Genomic DNA, 6,590 nt, shown 5'->3' with positions numbered 1-6,590 from the left:
GCTGTCATCAGGAAAAAAAATGGCGTTCTATGGATCGGAGCGTGGAATGTTAGATCTCTTAATCGGTCAGATAGGTTAGAGAATCTAAACAGGGAATAGGTAGGTTGAAGATCGGTATACTGAGGACTTATAGTCAGGTCAGTACAGGTTTTTTTTTTGTTTTTTGAGTCGTCTTCCTGACTGGTTTGATGCGGAACGCCACAAATTCCTCTCTTACGCCAAACTCTTTGTCTCAGAGTAGCTCTTGCAACCTACGTCCTCAATTATTTGCTTGACGTATTCCAATCTCTGTCTTCCTCTACAGTTTTTGCCCTCTACAGCTCCCTCTAGTACCATGGAAGTCATTCCCTGATGTCTTAACATACGTCCTATCACCTTGTCCCTTCTCCTTGACAGTGTTTTCCACATATTCCTTTCCTCTCCGATTCTGTGCAGAACCTCCTCGTTCCCTCCATTATCAGTCCATCTAATTTTCAACATTCGTATGTAACACCACATCTCAAATGCTTCAGTTCTCTTCTGTTCCGGTTTTCCCACAATCCATGTTTCACTACCATACAGTGCTGTGCTCCAAACGTACATTCTCAGAAATTTCTTCTACAAATTAAGGCCTACGATTGATACTAGAAGACTTCCCTTGGCCAGGAACGCCCTTTTTGCCAGTGCTAGTCTGCTTTTGATGTCCTCCTTGCTCCGTACGTCATTGGTTATTTTGTTGGCTACCTAGCAGAATTCCTTAACGTCATCTACTTCTTGACCAACAACCCTGCACAGGGTTATCATCCCAATATCAGTTGGAGTAATGGAGGAGAAGGCCGTATAATAAGTAAGAAAACAGGAATGTGTTTAAGCTACTATGAACAGCATGGTGGACGCATTATCGTAGCCAAGAGAACGAAGCCAACACCAAACACAGTAGTTAATGTTTATTCGCCAATTAGCTCCGCAGATTATGAAGAGATTGAAAGAATGTATAACAAGATAAAGTTATTCGGATAGTTAAGGGAGACAATTGTTTAATTGTCATGTGTGAGTGGAATTCGGTAGTAGGAAGAAGAGAAGGAAAAATAGGAGGAAGTGGATGGGGGAAACGAATGAAAGAGGAAACGCTTGGTAGAATTATGCACATAATCGCTATCACTTAGTATTAGAAACATGAAAGGAGGTTGTATACTTGGAAGAGACCTGTGGACAATGGAAGGTTTCAGACAGAATATGTAATGATAATACAGAGATTTCGGAATCAGATTTTAAACTATAAGGCATTTCGAAGAGCAGATGGTGATTCTTGCCATAATTTATCGGTTATGAATTGCGGAATAAAACTGTAGAACTTGCAAAAAGGTCGGAAATTAAGGAAATGGGACTTGAATAAATCGACGAAGCCAGATGTTGTCTAGAAGACACTGGGACGTCGTAGTTGAAATGGGTTGGGCTTTGTGACAAGGACTTCTACATCACAGAAAAGGATGAAAACCTCTGGTGAGGCGATGGAGACTGAGATACTCTGCTGGATAACCAATCTGACATTACACATTCAAGTCTCCAATGGAAAAGCTTCCAAGTGATGCTGAGAATCAGCAAAGCCACCTACCTCTAAAAATATGTGTAACGAGCCGAAGGAAGTACAGTTGCGAAGGTGGAATTACGTGTTAAGGAAAAAAAGAGGGAAATCTTTCCAGAGAATTATCTCGGTCGCTGTGATGAATCGACATCATTAACCAGCTGCAAGCCCCAAGAAAGTCTGCTAGATACAATGATTAAGGCTAGCCAACCTTGACTCATTGCGAAAAAACAAGTTTTATGAATTAAAATGCTCTCTTATTAAGTGAACGTGGAATAAATTTCTTCCAACAAGAGGTAGTGAATATCTTTTGCCAGATCTTGTGTTGAGCTGCCAATAACGTTTATTTATAGTGATGCAATGTGATGGAACTTTAGACGTAAAAGCTGACTTTATCATTGCATGCGCAAATGAGAAAAGAGAGAGATATCGAGGAGTAATGGCAGCAAAGGGTTTAGAAGGCATACAGCACCAGGTCTGCTAGCACAGTGAGCAAATTAAGTGACTTTGACAAGTAGATTAACCTCTTGATGGTAGTTGCGGGACCACGTACCTCTTGACACTTATGAGCTAAACAGGATATAGTACCGAATCACTAAAGTGAACAGAAAGTACATTGTTTAAATGGAGAAACCTGCACGACTATATCTTTCGGAAGCCGGATTAATGTTCTTAGTAATGACTGCCACGAGTTAAAGATAAAATTTTCCCTCAAACGTATACGAAATGGTGGCACAATCAGTTCAGGAAGTTGATAGAGAAAGTATGTACAGTATAATTCTTAGCATAAGATATCGGAAGCAGAGTTAAAGAATTGTGCACTGCTGCTTCATGAAAAATTTGTTCTAGACTGAACGAGTAATCACAAGTTTAGAGGAAGGAAGAAAGGAATTAAGGTGAACGGTTTAGACACGGTTGCGTTGACGTCTAGGCTATTAGAGACGGATCGCTAGCTCGTACTGGATAGCGCTGCTAAGGAAACCGGACGAGGCTTTTTTTTCTTTTTTAAAGAAACCACCGTGGCATTCGTTTAATTTGATTTAGAGAAACCACGGAAAACACAAACCGTGAATGGCAAAGGGAATTTCTGTTCTTATCCCACTGCATGTAAGTTTTCTGTCTTAAACACCGTACGAGTTTGCACGGCAGATTTAATGGAATGTTTCAAAAAGTGCGTTTATCTACGAGATTTGGGTTACGAAAGAAGTCAGTGATGCACAGAGGAAAGTATGATGTAGAATCACGACGTCAGCAATTGCAAGTCAGCCGGCCGGTGTGGCCGAGCGGTTCTAGGCGCTACAGTCTGGAACCACGCGACCGCTACGGTCGCAGGTTCGAATCCTGCCTCGGGCATGGATGTGTGTGATGTTCTTAGTTTCGTTAGGTTTAGGTAGTTCTAGGTTCTAGGGGACTGATGACCTCAGAAATTAAGTCTCATAGTGCTCAGAGCCATTTGAACCAATTGCAAGTCAGAAGAGCTGAATTCAGCGTCAGAAGAGCACAGGGAACCAGTGACAGGAGAACTGAAGATGTTAGTGATAGTGCCGGAAGTGAAGGAATTCAGCTGAACGAAAAACTGAAAGTATTTGGTGCGATTGTGTGATAGCTTTGCAGGAGTTTTATGCCTCGAATATTAGACCTCTATGGGAACACGTGAAGATCTGTTGATGGAAAGTCCTATAATGAGGCTAGGAGAGCGTTTAATTCTGCAAGGTCCGACTCCGTAGCTGAATTGTCAACGCGTTTAGCTGCGATGCTGAGGAACCGGCTTCAATTCTGATGCTGTCATGGATTTTTCCATGGAGGGAGGACTGGAACAGCGTCCATTCTGCCTCGTGATGCCAACTGAGGAACTACAGAAGTAGCGGCTTCAAGGTCTGCAAAGCCGACAACGGTGGGCAAAGCGGTGTGGTGACCGCATGCCTCCTCACGCCGCATCCGAATGACACCATATGGCAGAGGGTGACAGCGGCCAACCAGTATCTCGCGGTCCTCTGGGCCTTATTGCAAGAGGGACAACGAGAACAATGAATTGGTGATAAATACACACATCAAACAAAGGTTTGCATCACTCCGGTTCTCAGAACTCCTGAAGACAGACGTGGACTGTCGATATTTTATGACAGACACAGTCCCTTTGACTGTTCAGAGATGTCACTAAACCCGCCCAAAGATGTAAACAACCATACATGAGCAGCGCCTATTAGACGGAGGGGGTCCGACAGCCGATCAGTTACAGCCATTCCACCAGGAAGGAGGTACACGGCTCGTGTTGTCTATAGTTCAACCATGCCTAGACGGTCAATACTGCGGTTCGATCGCGTCCGCATTATTACTTTGCGCCAGGAAGGGCTCTCAACAAGGGAAGGGTACAGGCGTCTCGGAGTGAACCAAAACAATGTTGTTCGAACATGGAGAAGATACAGAGAGACAGGAACTGTCGATGACATGCCTCGCTCAGGCCGCCCAAGGGCTACTGCTACAGTGAATGACAGCTACCTACGGATTATGGCTCGGAGGAACCGCGACAGCAACGCCACCATGTTGAATAATGCTTTTCGTGCAGCCACAGGACGTCGTGATACGACTCAAACTGTACGCAATAGGCTGCAAGATGCGCAGTTTCACTCCCAACGTCCATGGCATGGTCCATGTTTGCAACCACGACACCATGCAAGGCGATACACATGGGCCCAACAACATGCCGAATGGACCGCTCAGGATTGGCATCACGTTCTCTTCACCGATGAGTGTCGCATACGCCATCAACCAGACAATCGTCGGAGACGTGTTTAGAGGCAACCCGGTCAGGCTGAATGCCTTAGACACACTGTCTAGCGAGTGTAGCAAGATGGAGGTTTCCTGCTGTTTTAGGGTGGCATTATGTGGGGCCGACGAACGCCGCTGGTGGTCATGGAAGGCGCCGTGAAGGCTGTACGATTCGTGACTACCATCCTCCGACCGATAGTGCAAACATATCGGCAGCATATTGGCGAGGCATTCGTTTTTATGGACGACAGTTTGCGCCCCCATCGTGCACATCTTGTGAATGACTTCCTTCAGGATAACGATATCGCTCGACTACAGCGCCCAGCATGTTCTCCAGGCATGAACTATATCGAACATGCCTGTAATGGATTGAAAAGTGCTGTTTATGGACGACGTGGCCCACCAACCACGCTGAGGGATCTACGCCGAATCGCCGTTGGAGAGTGCGATAATCTGGACGAACAGTGCCTGGGTGAACTTGCGGATAGTATGACACGACGAATACAGGCATGCATCAATGAAAGAGGACGTGCTACTGGGTATTAGAGGTAGCAGTGTGTACAGCAATCTGGACTTCCACCTCTGAAGATCGCGCTGTATGATGGTACAACATGCAATGTGTGGTTTTCATGAGCAGTGCAAAGGGCGGAAATGATGTTTATGATGATCTCTATTCCAATTTACTGAACTGGTTCCGGAACTCTCGGAACCGAGGTGATGCAAAACTTCTTTTGATGTGTGTAGAAATGGAGTGGTTCTTGAGGGACTGTGTTGGTACTGGACTTACTTTTGTGCCATGTAATGTGGATGGGTGTTCTATAATGGACGCCAAGACGAGAGTTGCCAGTATACATAAATGTCGCACCGAATATACAGATCAGGACTTTTCGAAGCGCTTGGAGAATTTGCCGGGTTTAAATTACACTGCCTCATATATAAGGTTCAAATGGCTCTGAGCACTATGGGAGTTAACATCTTAGGTCATTAGTCCCCTAGAACTTAGAACTACTTAAACCTAACTAACCTAAGGACATCACACACATCCATGCCCGCGGCAGGATCGAACCTGCGACCGAAGTGGTCGCGCGGTTCCAGACTGAAGCACCTAGAACCGCTCGGCCACATATATAAGGTGAAGCACATGGAAGATACGGTCGGATCTCAATATAACTTCGTACACTTACACATCGTTGGCAGGTGTGTAAATGATATCAGTCGCAGAACACCTACTAGAATGCGTTAGTTTTGCTCGTATTTTGTCTCGTTACTTGTGTGAGACACCGTTTGAAAGGGATCTAATTGTGGCTTTCCATATACCCGGTAGTTGAATAGTAAAATATGCACGTTTGTGGGCATTTGGCTGCGACAGTAGGCCGATGCTAGACTGTATGGAAACGTGACGGCAGGCGTACTAGTCGTCAAGGTTCGGTCGAGTACGCGTGACCACCACAAGGGGGGATCGCCGTATTGTGCACCAAGCACATCGTAACCCCTTAAAACCTGCACCTGCCATCTGAGGACAAGTAATAAACCCCCTGCAACGTTCTGTATCTTTTCGCATCCCTGATCGGAAACTAGCAGCAGCCGGACTCGGGAATTACCATCTTATGCGCAGGCTGCCGTTAGCACCACAGTACAAACGGGTGCGTTTGGCGTGGTGCTGTGACCCGGAAGCATGGACTGCTGATGAATGGCGTCGCATTGTGTTCAACTACGAATCGCGTTTCTGCGCTACCGCAGATGACAGTCGTCGGTGAGTAAAACAACGATCTGGTGCCTGTCATGATGGCGGGAACCATCGGGTATGAATTCAGGACATGGTTGGTAGTGATTGAGTGAACTCTGGTGGCGCAGCGGTACATCACGAACATCCTGCATCCTCATGGGTTACTTCTCATGCGTCATTATAGTGGCGACATTTTTGAACAAAACGATGCTTGTCCAAATACGGAACTCGTCTGTGTGAACGATGTTCGTGAGACTGAGATAGTCCCGTGGGCAGCAGTATTCCCCGATCGATCCCCGATATGACATGTGTGGGACTAGCTCCGACATCAACATCGTCGCAGTGCCAGTAACCGGGGTATAAAGAACCAGTGGAAAAGTTGGCCTCAGGAGAGGATACAACGGCTTTATGACACTTTCCCAACCGAATCAGTGCGTGCATCCATGCCAAAAGGAGCAGAACCTCAAACTGGTAAGTCTATCCGTTGAAGACGTGAAGTCTGATAAGTGGGCTTGAACTGTAAAGTCCTTC

This window comes from Schistocerca nitens, chromosome 3, assembly GCF_023898315.1.
Source record: "Schistocerca nitens isolate TAMUIC-IGC-003100 chromosome 3, iqSchNite1.1, whole genome shotgun sequence".
NCBI classification, from domain to species: Eukaryota; Metazoa; Arthropoda; class Insecta; order Orthoptera; family Acrididae; genus Schistocerca; species Schistocerca nitens.
Note: the sequence above shows the minus strand (reverse complement) of the source record.